We start from the raw sequence: 23392 nt of genomic DNA on the forward strand, positions 1-23392 counted from the left end.
TGGGAGGTCACGTGACGAGTGGTCACATTTGCGTAAAATATGGCGGCAACCGGGGGGGTGCCACTTCCGAACTTCCGGTTTATCACTCTAAGCCCCTCTACCTCGTTGATTGGGCGTAATAAAGGGTGCGACCGTAAAGCCGGGGTCAGACTGCTTGAACATCACACAAAAGACAGTCTGAAAACAGATTCGAACGCAAATCACCTCGAGATTTCTGCTTGGAATGCCGCATGGTAACGAATTTAAGGCGAAACTGTGCACACGGCGTTCAAACCATAGATGTCGCCGTGACTGCTGTCCGCCGGCTGTCTTTTGTATAATGTATAAGCAGTGTGACCCCGCGGCTAAAAAACTAACGCATTTGCCGCGTCTTGCAAAATTCGAACCTCAAATGTTGTTTGTGAACGTTTTCAGATTGCTAAATTTCTGAAACTGAACTCCTCGAACGCGCCGTAATTTGCCATTGATTTTTTTTTTTTAATGGCTTACAGTTTTTAGCACTTTAGCACTTTTCTCTGAACATTCGGCATCTTGTTCCAAGCACTGGACGCGTTCTCGTGAAGGCCGACAGCCCTAAACTTTTTTTTTTTTTCGAATAGAAAAAACTCTTACCTTTCAATCATCCGACAGAGGAAAATATGGTTTGTCACGAAATAGTCACTCGGATTTATGGAAGCGGTCAGGTTATGACCGTTTCTGCAAGAACGCGTGCATATATATTGCCTATGTGTACAAGTCGGTATCAGACCACCTTCGACAAACAAATCTTCTCAGAACTACTTTCCGCAGCGCATGAAGAATACGCCAAATTTCATTTTATTTTGTGATGTAACCAGTATAAAAGAAAGATAGCTAAAACATGTTGCTGATTGGCGTTTTTTTTTTTTGTTTTGTTTTTCGTTTTGAGTTTTGTCTTTTCGATTTTTTGCTGGTAGTATCCAGACTGCGTAAAGCCGTGGTCACAGTTGGCGGAAACGCGTTACATGTAACGGCGTTTCCGTTAACGCGCTATTCTTTCCGGTAGCGTTGTAACGTACTCGTAATATTTTCAAAAAGGTAACGGGTAACGTACTTGCGTAACTTATTTCGATTAAGGTGTAACGTAGTTACGTTGCAACTTGCTTGTTACGTAATCTTCCCGAAACCGCCCCAAAAAACACACTTCCATATCTTTTTGTGTGTGTTTCTGGAACCCAAAACATATAAATATTGCAGTTTGTTACGTTTTTTTCGCGTTTTTTTTTTTCGAGTGTATTTTGGTGGAGCCGTAAAAAAAAGATACGGTAATTATGTCCAGTTTCTGGATGCACATAATGTTTCTGAAATATGGCGCTCATGCACGCCTGTAACATCAAAGGAGTAAAACATGTTAATTAATGATTCAAAAAGGTAACGCAAAAGTAACCTGCGTTATACGCTTTAACGTTAGCGCGTTCCTTTTTATTTTAAGGTGACGTAGGTCGGGGATGCACTCTTTTTATCCGCAAGTGACAAGTAAAGTATTTCGTTACTTTTTTTTTTCGGTAAAGCTTACAACACTGCTGCTAATACGTCATACAAAAGACAACTTGCAGACACCGTCCAAGACGTGTTTGTCCGGAATGAGACCGTCTCATTGGTCGTACAAAATATGACGGCAGACATGTCCTACACATGAATGAAGCAAACATGCTTGAATAAACGTGCATGGAGCACGACCGCAGAGAACATCCTGTCTTTTCAATGTTGCTTCAGCAGTGTGAGTGACCCCGACTTAATAATGCTGCCCTTATCGGAATTCCAGCATTGCTATAGCCGCAGAACTATAGCTGTGAAAGCAGACTTCTGTTCCACGACAGTTCGCTCACCTGCTGGTCAGCCGTGGGAGTGGTGCTATCGCAACAGATTGGGGGGGGGGGGGGGGGTTGTTGTTTTTTTAGGTTTTAGCGCGAAGCTCTTAGGCGCCCGTTTCCGGGTTGAGCGGCGTCGGTGTTGGCGTCGGTGTAACCGCGCGCGCTGCATTATGGGACATTTCCCGACTAAAGTTAGCGGGAAATTTTTCCTAAATTTTCCCGCTAAATTTAGCCGAGAAGTTTTTTCGGCATATTTTGCGGGAAAATTTCCCCGCGACTTTTAGCGGGTGAAGTTTCCCCGCTAAATTTGTAGAGGAAATTCACGTCATGTGACCTCAAAAGCAAGTCAGTTTCCCCGCTAAATTCAGCCAGGAAAATGACGTCATGATTTCGTGACACGTCACCCATGAACAACAGCGGTAGGATGAGAGGAGGACAAAAAAAGGAGGAGGAGGAGAAGGAGATGAGAAGGAGGGAGAGGGGGAAGGTACGGAAGAGGAGGGGTACCCTACCCTCCTCCATCTCAAGAGCTGCGTTCTAGTTTCGCGTTACAAAAATGTGTAAAAATCTTTTTTCTTTCTTTTTTTTTTTTAACTTCAAGTAGATAACGAAAGACGCTGGGTACCTGATCTCAATAGTTGCCTCGTATGTAATCGTTCGTGTTACTGCGTCATTCTTTGTTGTGCGCACCCGACTTTGGCAAATAAACATGCTGTTTCTTGTATCTACATTTTAGGTCTAATAACTTTGTGGCCGCATTGGCAAAAAAAGTCATACAACTCATAAAACCTAGTGACAGCGCCACGCTGAAGAAAGCCATTTGTTAATAGACCGATCTCATTGAGGGTTCGTCGCATGCCTGAAGCCACCTTAATTTTAGTTTACAGGAGGCAGGGTTCCAGCGAGGTTGGAGAAATTGAGAAATACCAAAATACCCTCGATTCATCGCAGCAGCGGTGGCGTAGTCAAACTGGCTGGTGAGATCGGTATATCGGCTACCGCTATATAGAAACCCCCCGGTAGTTACGAATGAAATTGGAGCAAAGACTACGCGGTTTCGTAATATTGGGGAGGAGGAGCTACCGTGACGTACCAAGCGGTTAACTTTAGAACTACACGGATGGGGACAACAAATACAATGACTGCTCTGCCGACATAACCGAACGCGGCGTCAGCGTTCGGCTGGAGCAGACTTGTACCGTATGCATTACAAGTAATCAAATTACTTGTAATCGATTACTTTTTGGAGTAATTTTGTAATCAGTTGATTACTTTTATTAGGCAGTAATCACAAGAGTAATCTGATTACTTTTTTGAAGTAATAAAATTACTTGTAACCGTTACAATTTGTCCACGGGACCCCCCCCCCCCCCCCCCCCCCCCGGGCACACGCCTTTTTTTTATAAAATGACAAAAATAAAATTTGCCTTTATTTTTTCGCACAGAAAAAAGAGATTTTTGCGGAGCTGCAGGAAACGAGGTCAATCTCTTTTTATGTACAGGTTCTGTGGGATGTCCGTTTTTTTTTTTTTTTTTTCGAGCTGGGATTGGGAGTGGGAAGCCCCAGGGAAGCCAAAGTACGTGACAAAGGTCATTCGGGGCGAAGTTTGAGGAAGCAGAATGTAGCTTTGTGAGTCCTTCGTTCAAACTAGCCCCCTCTTGCACACACACACACACAAATAAAAAAAATTAAAAAATCCTGCTTAGGGTACCTACTCGCAGCTCGTAGGAGAACCAGAGCCGAAGAATGCCTAAAGCGGATGCAAAATATAACAAAGGCAGTTGAAATATTTCCCCATTTCCCCTACGTGGTCTTTGTGATAAGCAATGTTTCGAGTTGAGAAGTGGTCGGGGCGATCTCTTCTGCTAACGGATACTACATACATGATCCGTTTCAAATCCTGGAGCTGCTGCTCTTTTGTATAACATGCGAGCTCATCCACATGTGAATAATAAAATGAGCGACGCAAACTTTGAGCGACAACCCTTGCTCAAGCTTAACAAGATCTAGAACCCCCTCCGCTCCCCCCCCCCCCCCCCCCCACACACACACACACACACTGGCGAACGCCCAAATCATTAAACGTCTTCAAACGAATTGTATGCTTGTGTCCGCATTGTGAAGGTGCAACGACCACGAAGAGGGAGCCAGTTTTTCTACAGTACTTGTGCAGATGCGAAATATAGGTTAGAAGTAGTTCATTGTTATGAGCGCGAAAGATGTGTCTTCACGCAATAAAGTAATCGGAAAAGTAACGATTACTTCTTTAAGTAATGTCCAATTACTTTTGCCGTCGAGTAATCAAGTAATCTAATCGAATACTTTTTATCCAAGAGTAATAGTAATTGTGGTCGATTACTTTTTTTTAGTAACGTGTACAAGACTGGGCTGGAGTTCTTGTTCTCCGGTGAGGGGGAAGAGGGGCTCTTTTGTATCCACTCTGGCCTGCATGAACAATGCAGCACGCACGGTGGCAGCTCAGTACAAAAGCCGAGGTGGGTTAAGCTCGCATTCTCTGAGGATAGATCCGGCACTTAACGTCGCTTCGTTGATTGTTAGTATTTTTTACATTAAACTGTGCCCCGCGCTCTATTGTAGAAGATAATATGGACATGCCTATAAAACCTCTGGGCATGTGAACAGGCCTTGTGTTGAGTAAACACCGAGTATGGGGACAACAAACGGGTCAGAGTTCGATCTCCTGCCCAATTCGCGACTCCAGCAAAACGGACGCCGCCAAGCGGGAAAACCGGGAACCAGCCGGTCCAGGTCGCTCCGCGCCCCTCCGCGTCTCTGGTAGCTTTCGCGGAGACGTGTTGTCGGCGCGGAGGCGAACAATGTAATTTGACGAAGGTCCGAATATTTCTTAAGTTTGCCTGAGTGATCATTAGTGTGGTGAAGCCTCAGCAGATTGTTTTCTTCTATTACGTGTTTGAAATCCCGTTTACTCCACAGCACACGGTCGCGTGCTTTCGATTTCTTGGTTGGGGAGAAATCACGGAAAAACTTTTTGATTTCTTGTCTGTCTCGAATCGCATTCAAAATGACGACTGCTTGGTAACTGATACTGGAGGGAACATCAATGTTGCAGTCAAGTGAATGGGAAGGTCGGATAGCTGCTTTTCTTGAGTTTGGTTGTGTTCGGTTAGCTTCAAGTTTGAGCCACCCACGCCCGTCGTTGCTTTGGCTATTCATCTTGGCTGCTTTTCGCCGAAAAAGCCTCTGGACCACACTGAAGGAGTTGGGCTGATTTCGCGATTACTTGATACAGGAAAACTTGCTCGCTGCAAATGATGAAAGAGATGAAAAAGATGGAAGGTGGGAGACAAGTCTCGCAACGTTAGATGCTGTCACGGCATTTTGACCTATCGAGCCTCCAATATTTATATTACCTGGACGTCGAAGGCAGCAGCAATATACGTCTACATTGGTCAGGTTGACAGGCCACAAAAAAATACTAATTTTCTCCGTTCAGGATTCGAAGCAAAGTTCAATGCAGAGAGGTTCTGTGTGGATCTTCAATGAAGACTCTCTTAAGTTTGTCTCCGTGCTGCCGGCTATAGAACCATTTGGCTAAGTTTAAACTCCGTCTGTCAGATATACTTTTATTCAGCAGCTCACCTAATAGCTAGTCAACTAAGCTCATATTTCAACCCGAAGGATATACTAATATCGCCTGAGTGGGACTCCACCCCCCATAGTACGTAATATAATACATAACCCGCTCGTCAAAATGACTTCTCGATTTCTACTAAAACCTGAATTGAAATACGAGTACCAGCTGCTTAGTGGAGCGCCGGCGGGTTAACATGCTCCTTGGCTCAAGAAGCGGTCGCTTAATTTTCATAATTTTCCTGCAGCCTGTGTTGTTGGCCGAGCAGACGACTGGAGCTGTTTCTTAAACGCGGATACGCACAAAAGCTTGATTTCGCGGACAGATAAGTCGCATGATCTAGGCATGCGAGTTAGCTGAAAGTTACTCTCTGTGGAACAATTCTATAGTTATCGCCGCTTTTCTTAGATAATCAAAACTGATTAGTATATTACCGTTTCTCCGTAGCCCATAGTTTCGGTTTTGAACGAAATCTCCGAAACGAAAGTTTGGCACGAAAAGAACAAAAAAAACACCGGCAAAACAAAATTATGCTTTGCAAGTTTATATGCACCGGCTACACTTAACTGTCTCAGTTCAAATACCTATAAAATTGGGCATTAAACAAAAGAAAATTTGTTAAATTGAACGCGCCACCTGTTCAGGCGGCCCGGCCGAGCCGCCGCGACCTGGACTCAGCCGCCATGTTTGTTTGGTGGTGGCGCCCCCTATAGGTCGCTGGAGTCGCGAATAGCTGAGGTCACAGAGAAACTTACAACCACGCGCAACCTCTCGATCGGCACGTCGTGTACGGTTGTAAGTTTAGTTTTCCTGGCAACATCTAGGTTTATTATAAAACAATATGGTATTAGTTATGCTTTTCGGGTTGTGAGCACGTACCGTACCCTCGCCTACCTGGGCGTCAGGATAAGAAATAGCTCCCGCTATTCAGGACTTCGCAAACATTAACAAGAAATTTTCCAGAAGAGCAGAGTTTTCTTCAAGTTCCTTAAAGTCTTGTGTACGAAATTACAGCGTTTATGTATACCATGAAGCTGTATGCATAGGGAGTATTCACTGGACGCCATATTTGTGGGTGCTGTTTAGAGCGCATGCTCAGAACAAGCTTACATCAATAGGCTGCTAAGACCGGCAGTCTTGATGGTGCGGAATGCACGTTGCAAAAGAACTGTGGAAGCTCGCCATCAGCACGCGCTCAGCATTCGCGCACACAGCTATGGCCGCCAGTGAATACTCCCTATACCATGAAGCTTGTCTTTTTCTCGCTCCGCTTCAGCGGAGCGAGAAGAAGACGGGGACGTTAGTTAGACTGGGCCTGAGCGCGAGCTACATTTTCTATCGGGGATTTTCGTTTGGAACTAGGAAGTGTGAGTAACGCAGTTACCGGTGATTAAAGTAGTGTTTTTTCTTGTAGTCATCAAAACTTCGGCTCAATGGTTTCGACAATTTTTAGTGCCAAAACCCGGGATCAGGACTGTACGATAGGCCAGATGAAAATGTGTCGCAAGAGTTGATGTAACAAGGCTACAGGACAAGACACCATCCAGCTCGAGAACGCAAGGGTTCATAACGACGCTGCCACGGATAGGCTGAAACAGAAGTGAAAAGTCCTGCGTTCACAGGTAACTAAGCTGCTGACGGAAATTGATACAGCTACTTAAACCGAAGCGCCAGTTGAGGAAGAGCTCAACGTCTCACTGACTCGCCTCAACGCACTACATGGTTAGCTTACCGAAACGGACTCTGCCCTCGAACCATTGTTGGCAGCGAGTGACATCGAACAAGAGTATGCTCGCATTGTCGAGTACAGCGATCGTATCGTCACCTACTCGGCAAGACTGACCTTCAAGGTGCGGACCCTACACGAAAGAGCGAGTACAAGTGGTCAAGAAATCGCAAGAAACCACCGTAGTCCCACTTTGTCAGTCAAGGTCAAATTACCGAACTCTTTAAATTCAACGGAAAACGTCAACAATGGCAGCCCTTCTGGGAGCAGTTCGAGCAACTTAGAACTGTCATCAGCCGAGAAGTTCCACTACCTGAGATCGGTGTTGTCGGGAGAGGCTGCTGCAGCGATTGCCGGATTGCCACCAACGGCCAGTTGTTATGAAGATGCGCGGAAGATCATAAAGTCCCGTTACGGCTACGAGGCGCTGCTAGTAGATGACCACATAATGAAACTAGCAGAACGGCAGCCAGCTTGGACATCGCAAGACATCCGAGGACTACGACGACTACACGATGACCTCCAAGCGCACATAAGAGGACTCAAGCCTCTATGGGTTAACGAAGATTCCTATTCAACTCTTCTTTGCCCCCTTGTACTTCGGCTGATTCCAGAAGATGTTGTGCTAACCTTCAACAGAAATGTCGCTCGGAAGAAAGAACAGCGTCGCCCGGAAGATGTGGCTGTAAACGCGGCTGGCGAAGGAAACCAACACGCTCTAGAACAGTCCCAGTTAAGGCAACTACCATCACTTATGCAATTTCTGAGAATTGAAGTTGAAAGTAGCAAAAGAACGACAGTCATAAAAAAAAAGCAGAATCAGGAGGCATAAGAAGTAAAGCAGGAAAAGAAAGTGGAGTAGCATCTCGTGCAGCAAAGCACAATTCAAAACCATGGACAAAAGGAACGGCCGCGACACTTCTAGAGAAGAGTGACAAGCTGAGCTGTGTTTTCTGCAAGTCAGTAAACCATGAGATAGAGCTGTGCACGACAACGATAGGTCTTCCCGAGAAGTGGAAGGTTTTAACAAGCTAGGGAAGAGGCTTCAGGTGCGCGAAGAAAAACCACCTGGCCAAACAATGCAGGAAAAAATTTTTTTGCTCCAACTGCTAGGTCGAAACGCATCAGTCATGTGTGACCCAACGTTTTTGTCACGCTCAAGAGACGACAAAAGCAGACAAGAGGAAAAACTGACTTCTGCTGGTCCAGTGGCCCTGCAATCTACGATTAAAGACGGGGTCAACAAAACTGTCCTCCTACAAACAGCGGCAGTGTGGAGGTTGGGGCTGAAACAGAGCATTCCTGTAAGAGTGCTATTCGACGGCAGGAGCCAGGGGTCTTTTGCACAGAACTACTTTCACGATAGCTCAGATTCAAGCACCTGGGAAACGAAAGACTGACGGCAGGAGCATTTGCGACCACACGACAGAACGAAACTTTCGCAGAGTTCTTGTGACTCTTGAAAATCAGAGAGGTGAAGTTTTCCGTCTGGAAGCACTTGAGACAAGCCGTATTTGTGATCAACGATTGCCCTATCCAAGAGAAGAATGCGTCACCAACTAAAAAAAAAATGGGATACGCGGCCGCGGACTTTGGCGAAGCTGGGGGATCCAACGGCGTGGACATACGGATCGGAGGCGATTGCTATTGGAACTTTGTCACGGGCCAAGTTAGGAGACTCGACGGAAAACTTCGAGCAATCGAGACGTTGCTTGGCTGGACCGTACACGGTCCAACAGAACTTTCCGGATCTGTCATCGAGAGCTCCCAGATGGTCGTTCTCAATGCAACGACAAACAACATGGATGCATCTGGAATAATGCAAAGGTTTGGGAGCCTTGAATCGATTGGTGTAACCGACGAACCTCATCCAGAGACAGAACCCGTGATCGCGTCCTACAAAGAGACAGTTAAGAAGATTCGTCTTCGATACGAGATTGCCCTTCCGTGGAAACCCGTAGTAAATTTAGACGATAACAAACAAGTTGCGGAGAGGAGGCTTCAGCAGCTAACAAGGAAGTTAACTCAGAACCCTAAGTTGATGAGGGACTATGATGCCGCGATCCGGAAGTACACTGAAGGTGGAATTGCAGAACAAGTGTCAGATGAGCGGACTGGATCTCGGAAGTTCTACATGCCGCACCAATCAGTTTGTCGTGAATGGAGAACCACCACTAAATTGCGAGTGGTATTTGACGCTTCTCCCCATAACAAAAGCTCGAAGTCGTTGAACGACTGTTTGGAAAGTGGCCCCAACCTGAACCCGGATATTGTCGCGTTGCTTCTGAGCTTCAGAAGACATTGTATCGCGCTAGTGGCCGACATCGAGATGGTGTTTCTTTAGATAAGTATATAATTCCGAGTGGTATTTGACGCTTCTTTCCATAACAAAAGCTCGAAGTCGTTGAACGACTGTTTGGAAAGTGGCCCCAACCTGAACCAGGATATGGTCGCGTTGCTTCTGAGCTTCACAAGACATTGTATCGCGCTAGTGGCCGACATCGAGATGGCGTTTCTTCAGATAAGTATACAAAAAGATGATCGCGATGCGTTACACTTCCTGTGGTATGAAACTACCTCACAGGTCGAAAGACCAGTTCCTCCGATTCTCATCTGGAGGATGACGATAGTTCCTTTTGGAACTACATCGAGCCCATTTTTATTGTCTACGACGATAAAACATCACCTGAACACAATGAAGAACGAGTATCCAGACACCGCGGTGCTGCTGCAAGGTTCCATTTACGTGGATGACATTCTTACCGGTGCATCCAGCGAAGAAGACGCCACTAAGATCTTCAAGGAATCGACAGCAATTTTTAAGCAAGCGTCAATGAAGTTGCACAAGTGGGTGTCTAACTCAAAAATTCTCTTAAATGAGGTCGACTCGAATCACCACGAGGAATAACCATTGGGGCAGGTTGCGGGACTTTTCAAAGTGCTGGGACTAACGTGGAACCCTGCCACAGACTTCTTAACATTTGCACCAGACGATGTTCTGAACTTCGTGGAGAAGCACTCAAACACGAAAAGGTTTCTCCTACAGACTACAGCCAGACTCTACGATCCCCTAGGATTCATCGCGCCATTTGTCGTGCGAGCAAAGATCCTATTTCAACAAATCTGGAAACAGAAGATGGAGTGGGACGACCTACTGCCTCTTGACCTGCGCAGTGAATGACACCGATGGTGTGCGGATCTTCCATTGCTATGTGACGTCATGGTGCCACGTTTCTACAGACGGGGAACAGAGGGAGCGACGATCAAGACAAACCTGCACATCTTTGCCGATGCAAGTCCTCAGGCGTATGCAGCCGTAGCATACGTAACTATTGCGAATGATTCCGGCACCACGACATCCACCATACTGATTTGCAAGTCTCGAGTGGCACCTCTAAAAGAACTTTTTGTAGCGAGGCTAGAACTTTTTGGATGTCTTTTGACAACCAGACTAAGCGTCTACATTGAGACCAAGCTGTAGGAGAACATCCACGAAGTGCACTTGTGGACCGATGCGAAGATAGCTCTTCTTTGGGTCCTCGGCGAAGCAAACGACTGGAAACAGTTCGTAAGAAATAGAGTCGTTGAAATCCAGCGAAACTCTGATCCTTGCTCTTGGAAACACTGCCCAGGCAAAAAGAACCCAGCTTACCGGGTGACAAGAGGAATCACAGCCATGGAGCTGCTCGACAGTGAAGTATATATGGTCGAATGGACCTAGCTGGTGAACAGTTCGAGAGCGGTGGCCAGAAAAGTCTGAACGGCAAGAATTCGATATAGAAGAAACAGAGAAGAAAAAGGTGGCAGCGTTACCCAAGGCAACAGCAGACCAAACGATGGTTCCAGAAATTGAGCGGTTTAGCACACCTATGCGACTTCGGCGAACAATGGCGTGGGTACTCCACTTTATAATGAAGTCTAAAAGAATTAGCGCTCAAACTGGACCCTTAACCGCGGAAGAATTGAACAGAGCCGAAAGATATATAATAAAGAATGTACAACGTACAACCTTCGAACAGGAGATAAAGAATCATCAAGACGGCAAGAAACTACCGCCAGATTCTCCGATAAGACACATTTATCTTCTTTTGGATAACGATGGAATACTTCGGGTAGAAGGAAGACTACAGTTCTCCGATAAATCCTTTGAAGAAAGGCATCCCGTTGTGCTGCCGAACGACGACCACTTTTCGAAGTTGTTGATAACTGAAGCACATCGTAGACTATTGTACGCGGGAGTGCGTGACACAATCGTGCAATTGCTTGAGCGCTACTGGATCGTGAGAGTTTGGAAAATGATAAAAAAGAAATCAAGAAATGCATCGCATGTCAACGGCTGAACGCCAAACCAATGTCAGAAGTGACCGCGCCCTTGTCCGCAGATCGTGTCACAGAAGCGGAAGCCTTTGAGGTCGTGGGTGTTGACTTTGCGGGACCCGTATGCGTCACAGCGAGGAAAACAAAGAGGAAGGCATATCTCACATTGTTCACGTGTGCAGTTACTAGGGCAGTACACTTGGAAATGGTACCGGATATGACGGCAGAAACATTCCTGCGTGCGTTCCAACGATTTGTATCAAGAAGAGGCGTGCCAATGGTGATCTACTCTGACAATGCGTTGGCCTTTAAGAGAAGCAAGAAAGACTTAAGCGAGCTTTGGAATATTATACGAAATGAAGAAGTGCCGAATAACTTCGCAAACAGCAGGATACATTGGAAGTTCATTCAGGGCCGGCCTTAGAGCAGCAAGCGCCCTGGGCAAACTGCGGCCGTGGCGCCCCCCCCCCCCCCCCTTACCCCCCGCCTATTATCGCACCGAACATCACGTTGTTAGTAAACATGCCAGAGTGACCCATGGGTCGCGATTTTGTCATTGTCAGCCGAGAACCACATCCGAACGACGTTCGCGAGCATTGAGAGTTCTGTCGGCACCATGTTCAAATGGTTCAAAACACTGATATTTCTCAGATTAACCAAATTTCAGCAGTGGGTCTCCCATAGCCATGCTAACATCTGGCTATGGGAGAGAATTAGGCTACAGCTTGCGACATATCCAGGATAGAAGCTATCCAGTTTTCAATGGACAAAATTGCCAATGACAATAGTCTGGCACCTTGTTCTGGGGGAGTGAGCCAGTTTCCTTCCCTGGGATTCCACTAACCACCCGCGACAAACAGCCATCCACAGAGAAGACCCCAAACAACAGGTTACGAGGACCTAAGACTAGTTCCAGGTTCTGGGCTTCTCAGCAAGAGTAACGAGAGTATCTACAATAAAACTGGAACGAAAAGTCATCTACTCTCAGAGCAACAGTGTTCAGGAACGGACAACCAAGACAGACAGTGGAAAAGAAAAGAGGTTGATCTCTTATTGCACCCCTCAAGACCGACCTAGAGCCACTGAATGAGCTGCGCTTAGAGTATCGGCACTCCGTTCCCCGGCATTCTTGTGGGCGCCGCCATTTTGGCTCGTATGCAGAGCAGACGCAACTGCCGATCGTCATGATTCAAAAGTGCGACTTCCTCAGCATTAGATTCGGTGTTAGGAACCTCATGCAATATTGCTTTGCTCTGTCACGAACTGTTGAAACATTTGTAGAGAGCGGAAAAGTGTTTCCTGTGATTTCGGATAAAGCTTCAGATAACTGGCAACCATGATTTTACGACACAAAATGGCCAAGTGTCGTTACTCTGAAGCGTAGCTTATTTAGTGGCACTAGACCGACCACCAACAACAAACAACGTACGAAAAGAAAAGTAATACTGACGAAAACGACTAAATATTTAGTGTCTGTTTCAAGACATAACCTCATTCCTTCCAATCTCAAAAAAAAAAAAAAAAAAAAGAAAAAGATTAATAGCAACACATGATAAGAATACAGGATGCAAACATGAAGTTTTATAAGTGTGATCCTTCTCCTTCGGGGGAAAATGTAAATATGTAAATAGGTAAATACTAGGGTATGTATAGCTATAATAATAATCTCTTGCTGTAAAATATAATCATTAAGAAAATCAAAAACAACGAAAAATTACAATGCTCTCTGCTCCCTCCTCCCCCCCCCCCCCCCCCTTTTCAAAAAATAATTAAGGCGACAGACAAATAAGAAATAAAATGAAAACATACATGAGAACGCCAAGATACGTAGAAATACATAACTAATTTTAAAATAAAATCATTAAAAGAGAATAAAATTTTAACATGGTTTCCAATCCATTTTCTTATATATTCCAGTACGAAAATTTTAAAGAAGACAACTTCCTCGTCGTCAAGAACACAGAAGACAAGAGGCAGGACCAAGCGGAACAACAATTAATAACTTAATACCAAAGGAAAAAAAACGAAACACAAATACTCACAATTGCTCGCAAGATTCTCCAAGTTCGTTCCAATGCCAATGTTCAGCTGTCTCCCTGTTTTTCTTTTTAATTGGCTTTAAGGACTAAAGAAACGTTCGGTCAATTACGGCCCTCATTTTTTATATTATATTGGATCAAACCTGTTATACCGTTAGGTGGTGCAGGTCGAGAGGAACAGTTTATTTCCTTTTTTTATCTCTCACTTAGAAATTGAGTAATTGAGTAATTGAGTCTGGCACCTGCCATGGGTGATCTTAGGTATGTCTTATTAAGCTTTAATTTCGAGAAACTCCTTTCAGCGGTGATTACTGACACTGGCTAAGTGGGTAACCGGACAAAAGCTCACCGGACAAAAGCTCACCGGACAGAAGCTCACCGGACAAAAGCTCACCGGACAAAAGCTCACCCGTTTTTCGACAGACCCGGACGAAAGCTTACCCGTTTTTTGACAGACCCAGGCAAAAGCTCACCTCGATTTCTTTTTTTTTTTTTTCCTTCCCTGGCGAAATACGGGCTGAAATAAAGTGCGGACGCAATGGACATTTGACCATTTTTAGGAGAACTTGTACCTCATCCACCATTGAGTTGCGAATTTTTTTTAAATACTTTGAAACAACGGGAGTTCGGCCTTTTGGAAAAGTACAAGACAGATGACCAATTTAAAAAAAATTGTGTGGGATTTTAGATAGGCTCGGGTTCCTTCCACCACAGCTTGTTCTACAAGAACTAACCACCAGGGAAAAGTCTACCGGTGACATCGGCTACCTGCTGGACTATTTTGATTGCACGTATTTCAACGGCCGCTTTCGTTATGCTTCTGTTCCATCTGCGGCGGCACCCAGAGCGAATTCTTCCCTTCGCCTGACTCTGCGCCGACGGCGACCGGAGTTTCCCCCGGTACGGTGGAACATGTACGACACCACTCTTCAAGACAAAGACCGAATGTGCAACACCTGCGAAAGATAAAGTACCGGGTTCCAGAAGCTCGTCGGCCACGCCCATCCAAGCGTCTTGAGGCTGATTAAATGCCTACAGCAAAATCAGGCGCTCGTTGCCACGGCATCGACAAAAGCCCGGAGAGGTGAGCCCACCGTAAAGTGGGTGCGAAAAATCACTGTGCACCTGCATAATCGTCTTAGAAATATTTGCGAGGGCTTGCATGTGCATCGAGATCTACCAAGACTACTGGAGCTAGGGGGGACTGCATTCGCTTCTAACCAATCGATAAATAAACTTGTTTCTACTAAAATCAACAAACCATGCGCCTGTCAGATTTAATTTATCGTTGCCTTTTTGTCTCGCATGCATGCACCTAAGTTGTCCGCACTCGTGTTAAGACCAACATGAAATTTTCTCGTGGTGAGCTTTTGTCCGGGTCTGTGAAATTATGGGTGAGCTTTTGTCCGGGTCTCTGAAAAAATGGGTGAGCTTTTGTCCGGTGAGCTTTTGTCCGGTGAGCTTCTGTCCGGTGAGCTTTTGTCCGGTGAGCTTTTGTCCGGGATTCGGCTAAGTGAGGAGTATCACCAGCTCACCTCCCCACTGGCAAAGTGAGTGGGTGAGCTGGGTGGTTGCTACGATGTCCTTTCTTTTGCATTGCATGCTCTTACTTACAACATTAAAGGGGCGATGCAACGAGTTTCGTATTTTGCGGAAATATCGCTTAGAGCAGGTCCCTGACGTTAATGACCTGTGAAATACCCATTCGTTTTTCACCAGACGCAATCGAAGTCGCAGAAAAAAAAATAAAGAAAAACAAGCAGAGTTCACCCCCTCAACTCGCAGCCAGAACAAGCGGCCACGTGATCTGGAGCCGATTATATGCCGCCAATATTGATGATAGCCATGCGCTGGGGTTGGCAAGGCACAGGACACGCGCTGCGTTCCAGACATTGTTATGGTTCGGTTGTTGTCGTCATTGCAGCGATTGGACACAGGACACTACCCGAATGCTTCTCGAGCTATAGATTATCGCGAGCCCAAATCGAGTGCCGACGCAATGCTCGGGTCCAATCTATGAGCCGCATTCAAATATCGTCACTGGGCGGTACTGCTACCGCCCAGCTACGTCATCAGGTTTTGCGAAGGAGAGATTGAATGAAAACGACGAAAGTAATCCCTGGAGAAGGGGAACAAGAGGGACAAAGGACAAACACAAATCTCCAAACACAGCTAGGTGACTGGTGCGCGACCGAAAAAATCCGCCTGGTCCGGGTATCGAACCCGGGACCTCTCCATTACAGGTGGAGCGCTCTACCAACTGAGCTAACCAGGGATTAGACGTCAGTAGAGCAAACGGGTTTTATCAGCTGCCACCAGTCGTACACCAACAAGGGTGAAGCTTGCAATTTAATGTTATGATTATAATGCAATTAAATGCAAAGGTGCAAGCGAGCTGGACAAGAATGACGAAAGTAATCCCTGGAGAAGGGGAACAAGAGGGACAAAGGACAAACACACTGACTGGTGCGGTCGCGCACCAGTCACCTAGCTGTGTTTGGAGATTTGTGTTTGTCCTTTGTCCCTCTTGTTCCCCTTCTCCAGGGATTACTTTCGTCATTCTTGTCCAGCTCGCTTGCACCTTTGCATTTAATTGCATTATAAACAATGAAAACGCTTGGTTTTGTCCTCGAAATTACAGTGCAACAAAGGAGTTTCTTGGCCAGTGGCGTTGCGCACGAGTATCCTTGAGTCCCACTAGTGCCAGTAAGCTCGTGTAAAGTGAAAAACGTTCCGTGTAAAGTGAAAATCGTTGCACCGCCCCTTTAGCTTGAAAAAGAATGTCGCACCACACAACAATGGAAACGAGAAACTTAAGGTCCGTGAGCTGCCCTGCAAAGAGTTCGAGCTTCATGTCGGACGCCAGGGTTTTAGCGGTTTTCGGGATTCTTGCGGCGGGTTTCTGAATTTTGAGTGGGCAACACTGATCGGCATTGCGAGTCCGGAGTCGTCGCTGGTCGCTCATACACACAAAAAAGAAAACACTGCGGACCCAAAGTTCTTTAGACATAATATTTTCAGTCGGGTTGAAGCCTCTAGGCACAGATTCTCACCGCATGCCGAGGAGGCATCGGTTCGTTTAGCCTACTGCTAGAGACTCCACAACGAGCGAATGTCGGGAGGAATCAGGTTCATTTTACCACCGGTCAGACCTCCTGAGCGAAGGCATACTTCGGCTCAGAATAACTTCGCAAAGGGCGAAGCCTACATTTTCTGCGAGCCAATCAGAGACTCTGAGCGAAGCACGGGATAACTAAGAGCAAAAATCCGTTTCAATTGCATTTTGCCACGTGACTCCCTCCGACACACTGATTTGCTCGCCGATCAGCTTGGCGCCACCGTTTGGTAAGTTGCGCTAAGAATGCGGCATGCTGGCTCCATCACTTCTTGCGAGTCAGATTTTGCTCCGCCCGTAATCTGACCATGGTTAAAATCGCGCACAAAGAGACGAGGACAAACGAGGAAAGAACACAGAACACAAACAGGCGCGCACTCACAACTCTGGTATATTAAGGGAAGAAGAGAAAGATGAAGCACTATTTTTCACAGGGAACAACGTCACCAGGGGGGAACAGATCATCCGCAGTCAAATGATCGCAAGAAGGCAACTTATTTTTCGCTCAAAGCTATAGCGACGGCTGACTAACGCAGCGATCGGTCAGGCTCAAGATGGTAAACGCCTCGAGCACCTCGCGCGTTTGTTTTTCTTTAAAGCGGCCAATGATTGATGTTTTTTTTCTAAAGATGGTGTGCACATACAGGTTTTACAGTGCACCGAAAGGTGACCTCCTACATTGGATGTTAAAGCAAGTTTATGCTCTCGTAGCCGGTCATTCAGACACCGTCCCGTCTGTCCTATAGCATCTTCCACATGAAAGAGGAATGCTATATACAACACCCGATGAACAGGGAACAAATGGCCGCACATGTTTTTTGTGGCACGTGTTTTTTGATAATTTTTCCGCCTTTTCACGAACCTTAGAACAAATTTGTCGCATTTTTTTAGGGGCTGATAGTACTACGGGCACACCATACCTGCTGGCCACTTGTTTTAGGTTATGCGATATTTTGTGTAGGCATGGCATAACCACCACCCGGTTTTTTTTCAATGGGGCGCCTAGTTTTTTCACCCCCTTTTACATTCTTTACCATCGTTCCTATCACTTCGATTAAGACCTGATTCGGGAGCCCTGGAGATTTTAGTCTATCGATCTGGCCCAAGAAACTCCGATGAATGGCATGGAAACATGACTTTTTTAGGGCTGAGGTGAGGAAGAGATAGCAATGCCTCTCTTCGCCAACTTGGAGTGCGAGGATGTGTAGTGAACAATACCTTTTTTGGAACGTGGTGAGAATGCCCAAAACAAGTGATCGGCGTGCAATGAGAGGGAAAGGTCTAAGAATTGCAACGCCCCTTGGTTAGGCTGCTCAAAAGTAAAGGTGAGCCCAAAACCGCACGTATGAAAAATGTCCATAATCGTAGTAACTAAATCTTGATCCGCAGTCTTTTTGTACAGTAAAAGAAAATCATCTACATATCTGAACACGTTGGTGACAGGCGTGGACTTAATAGCTAAAGCAATGGCACTTTCGATTCTCGCAAGAAAAATATCACTTAAGACTGGCGCGACACAAGACCCAATACACACCCCCGATTTTTGTAAAAATACATAGTTTTGCCATCCGACGAATGTGGAATTTAAATAAAACTGCAGTAGTTCAAGAAAACTGTCTGTAGTCACTCCACTTGAGTTCCGAAAAGCAATTTCGTCTTTTGTGTTCTGTGTTCCTTCCTCGTTTGTCCACGTCTCTTTGTGCGCGATTTTAACCATGTTCAACGATACCAACTCGCCCAACTTACTACTCTTAATTCTACGTAATTTGAAACCTGTGCGGAGGTGATCGCTTGCCTAGTCGTTCAAGATTCATTCCATGGCGCTTTGAATTTCACGGAAAAGAGGTCCTCTATAGTAAAACATCCGCAGGTGGCTACGAGTTGATGGACTCCAGTTATAACAAAAACTAAGTCGTTGGTTTTGCGCCCGAAATACCAAACGGCAAGCGCCACCACCTTTTTCTACTTTTTTTTTTTTTTTTTTTTTTTGGGGGGGGGGGGGGGGGGGGGCGTTTTACGCGGTCCGGTTGTTTTTTATTTTGTTTTTATCACCTCGAGGTTTGAGCTCTGCATGATCTGGCGGCCATTTCGGCGCCCCCCTATGAATGGCGCCCTGTGCGGCTGCACAGGTCGACCACCCCCAAGCCCGGCCCTGAGTTCATTGCAGAACGTGCCCCGTGGTGGAACGGATTTTATGAGCGTTTGATCAGGTCAGTCAAGAACTCTTTGAAGAAAGCCATCGGACGACGAGTCCTGACAGAAGAAGAGTTAGTGACTCTTTTCACTGAGGTGGAAGCAATAATCAATCCTCGACCATTGACCTACGTGTACAGTGAAGCGCAAGAGCCTCAGCCACTATCACCGTCGCACTTCACGACAGGGAAAAGACTTACGTCGTTACGAAAACCGTCCGACTCCGACTTGCAAAACGGAGACGCAGAATCGCTGCGAAGGCTCTGGAAACTCAGAAAAGACTTCCTGAAAGCGTTCTGGCAACGATGGTCAAAGGAGTACCTAATGGAACTCTGATCACTGTACAAGAGAAGGAGGTCAAACCGACATCTCAAAGTTGGGGACCTGGTTATTCTTCACGAAAGCCAGCAACCACGCCAGCTCTGGAAGATGGGAGTTGTGAAAACATTGTTTTCCGGAAGAAACGGAAGAGTACGAGTCTGTGAGATCCGACTTCCCGCTGGTGCGATTGCAAAACGACCAATACAACTTGTGTAACGGCTAGAAAGTGGTTAAAAAATGAGCTTTGTTTCCTTTTGGGGAGTGGATGAAGAAACTCTTCAGCGGAGCGAGAAGAAGACGAGGACGTTAGTTAGACTGGGCTGGAGCGCGAGCTACATTTTCTATCGCGGATTTTCGTTTGGAATTGGGAAGTATGAGTAACGCAGTTACCGGTGATTAAAGTAGTGTTTTTTCTTGTAGTCATCAACGCTTCGGCTCAATGGTTTCAACTAGTTTCAACATATCATCTTCGTCAGCACGTTCAACAACCCGTGTACAAAAATATCACTTTCGAGATATGACCCTAAGTATTTTTTTTCTAATACAATTTATAAAATTGGATGAATTATACGGAAAGTCTGCATACCCGCCTAAATAAAAGAATTTAGTTTTTCGTATATGCTTTTACTAGGATAGTTTTTTTTTTTTTTTTTGCTTAGCTCAAGATCCATAAACATTTCAACACGATCAACTAATTAACTTGATGTGTTTAAATTTCAATCATGGTTGTCGTGACATTTGAAGTAGCTTCAATCAATCCACCAGTGTCAGAGTTTGCTAAGCGAGAATGGCTGTCACTCATTAGATTAATAGAAGCTGCATGGCGAAACAAATAAGACCTTCTTTTATAAGCTAACTACTAGCTGAGTTACTAAAAAATTAATATTTTAAAACAAAACACTTTAAGAGGCATGTCCTGCAGAAGAAATTACACCCCAGTCATTACCACAGTAGTTATTGTATATACAAGTCGCATAACGGCATTCTGGTGACGTTCTCGGGAAGACATGCTCTGCCACGAGAAGGTCAGTAACGAGTAGTGGTGTGCGAATACCCCTTCGAATCTAAAAGCGTATTGTCGCCAATAGCTTCAACACTGTACAGAAAGCTGGCATGCCGTGGCTTTTGTTGGCACTGTGAGGATTTTGAGGGTCGCATAACTAATTCAATCGAATCGTTATTCATATGCCCTCAGAAACGGGTCATACAGATGCGCCATAAATATTAAAACTCCGTTACAACCGGCGATTCGAGGGGAAAAAAATTCATATATATATATATATATATATATATATATATATATATATATATATATATATATATAATAAAACTTAATACGAACAATATATATTATTTTGCGTCTTGTTTGGATTGTTTGCGTGTGACACGTCTAAAGGTGGTGGGAAGGACATACTTATTTCACACGCATTTTTATGGTTTGCGTTTTCGCTTTCTCGCACTTTTCTGCTTCTCTCGGGGAGAGGAAAGGGGGAGGGGGTTGCACGTCTAAATATCCCACGGGACAAAATGTTCAACGGATCAAAATGTGCAATATAGGACGTTTCGTCTCTTCGACTCTATGGACATTTCGTCTCTTCGACTCTATGGACATTTCGTCTTGTTGGATGCCTTGACATCTTTGGACCCCCATCTCGTCTCGTCTCATCTTATCCGTTTTCGTATGTTTCTCTGTTTCCGTAATTTTTTTTTTAAATACACTTTTCGGTTTTTGTTTTTCGCGTAAAATAACCGAATTTCTGTTGCCCACAGCGTAGAAGCCTTCTCTCGTTGGACGTTTTAACTTGATGGGCATTATGCCATCCTTGAGCATTTTGAATCGTTGGATATCTTGAATCGGTGGACATTTTTATTTGTTTACATTCTGACTCGTTAAACGTTTGAACTACTTTGGAAATTTTGACTTGGTGGGAATTTCGACCTCTTTTGGGCATTTTGACTCTGGATATTTTGACTCGGTGGACACTGACTCGTTGGACGACTTAGTCTCCTTTTACATTTTGTCTCTTTGAACGTTTTGACCCCAGGGCATTATATCGTTCTTTGAAATTTTTAGTATTTGAACATTTTGCCACGACGAGCATTTGACGCGTATTGCGTGACCTGCTGTACATTTGGACTTGATGAACATTTTGACTCTTTGGGCATTTGGACCACAGGTGCTCTCGGTAGTATAGCTTAGGAAAAAAAAAAGGTAAGGAAAAAAAAGTAACTCTGAAGTTTGGCACGACTTTCCCTCCCCCCATGAGTCGCCTGCTCTCTCCCGCTCTCTTCGTCGTTTCGCTTCGCCCTCTCTCCCGGAGTGTCCCAGATCGGAAGGAGCGGGTTTTCTTGGCGTCGACGCAACAGGCGGCGCCTGCCTGCTGCTCGTAGCGGCGACTGCTTCCTGGAGAGCAGCGGCGGTGTTATCTTTAGCCGGAGCGAGATTCACCGTGCGCCCTCGTGGCCCAATGGATAAGGCATCGGTCTCCTAAACCGGGGATTGCGGGTTCGAGTCCCGCCGAGGGTACGAATCTTTTCGTCTGATTTTAAACTTTTCAAGAATTGCTGCCACCCTCGCGTTCAACATTGGCGTGCGCCGATTGCCGGTGGCGCGGCAACTCGCGTTCACGTCAGCCACCACGTGTGTAAACAAAGTCAGGTTGTCGCTCTCTAATCAGCACATTCATAGCAATTAGACGTGACTGTTTTTTTTTACCATATTTTAGTTGTAAGTTTGTGTTCCTTCGCGTTTTTTTCCTCTCCCCAGCATCAATGTGTGTATTTTATGCCTTTTTTTATTTAGTGAGTGTTACCTTGCTTAATGTGTTTGTTGTGACTGGTGACCAACACACTCAATGAACATTGAGTGTGTTGGTCACCCCACAATCAGGAAGATAACATTACCTTCCTGATTGTGTGAGTGTTACATGTCTCAATGCGTGATTGTTTTCTTGTGGTGCTACAATATTGGGTAGGGATATTTCCCACTTTATATAAGCTTTCCGGCATCATTGGGACACAAGTATACCCCTAAGCAATGCCTGTTTTTTAAGCTTTTTCTTTCTTTTTTTTTTTTTTTTTGCCGTGTAAATTTGAGGATAAAAGCGGACGTTTGCGTTCAGCCTCATCTTCGCAAAACTTGATGGCCAAATTGTGGGGATCGCATTGTTGGTGTTTTCAACAATGCGATTCGCATGATTTCGTCATCAAATTTCGCTACCCCCGCCCCGTGGCGAAGATATTTAAATGCTGTTCATTCAGTGGACACGAGCACTGTGTCAGTATTAGATCTGGGCTTGTGATTATGAATGCTTCGACATGCAATCGGGTAGTGGCTCGTGCCTAATAACTGGAATATTCGAAACATGGCCGAACCTCAACAATGTGAAAACTCGGCCTGTGCCCTGGACTTCGGCAACACAAGTGTGCAGGTGTGATAAACATTGACGGCATTTGTTTTCTGCTTCATACTTAAACTCCGTTCACCCTTAAGTTGTGGCTAGAAGCTCCGCCCTCAGCGCGAGCTCGCCATGGCTTCCGCAGTGATTTGGTTGCGCGTGCCTGCGCGTTCACACTTGTGTTAGCAAGGGCTGGAAGTTCGCGCTGAAGGCGGAGCTTCCACACTGTAAAAAATAACTGTGTAAAAAACAAAGAAAGCTTGGCAGCCCTTTTGGCACAAATGACCTGTTTTCTTATGTTTCTCTGTCTCCGTAATTTTTGTTAAAAATCTTTTCCGTTTTTGCCCTTTCTGTAAGATGACTGCACTCATGTTGCCCAGCTTAGTAGAAAAACAGTTTCTGTTCTTAAAAAGATCAAAGTTTTTGCAAAAAAAATCGTTTTTTTTTTCTGGAAGTGTGTGAAGAAATAGTTCCTGTTCTTAAAAATAACGAAGCTTTGTAAAAAAAAGAGGGTTTTTGTTTTAGAAGTTTGTGAAAGAACACCTTTTGTTTCTTCCAGGTTGCAAACAAAGTTTTTACAGAGAACTCTGTCGCTTGTATTTACCTCGCTAATTATGCTCTAAATACACAAAAAGAACGGAAAATTACGGTACAACGAACTCAAACACACATACAGGACAACACAAATAACAACAGTAGGACAACCACACCAATCACGCGCCCTTCCCATTTTTCCTTTGTTGCCAGTCTCTGACATGAGCAATGAATAAACAAGTAATTAAACAAAAAAACTTTATCTGATCAATGGTCAGCGCGATTTGGGTAAAGGGGCTTCAA

At 45.2% G+C, this 23392-nt stretch overlaps 1 non-coding gene across 1 annotated transcript; it reads left to right on the top strand.

Annotated features, from left to right (window-relative positions):
* The first annotated feature begins 21611 nt into the window (after positions 1-21611).
* Positions 21612-21684, top strand: Trnar-ccu. The gene has a single exon. It is a non-coding gene; the product is annotated as a tRNA-Arg (tRNA).
* Positions 21685-23392: the final 1708 nt, after the last annotated feature.

This window comes from Ixodes scapularis, unplaced genomic scaffold (assembly GCF_016920785.2).
Source record: "Ixodes scapularis isolate PalLabHiFi unplaced genomic scaffold, ASM1692078v2 PGA_scaffold4__175_contigs__length_147842914, whole genome shotgun sequence".
NCBI lineage: Eukaryota > Metazoa > Arthropoda > Arachnida > Ixodida > Ixodidae > Ixodes > Ixodes scapularis.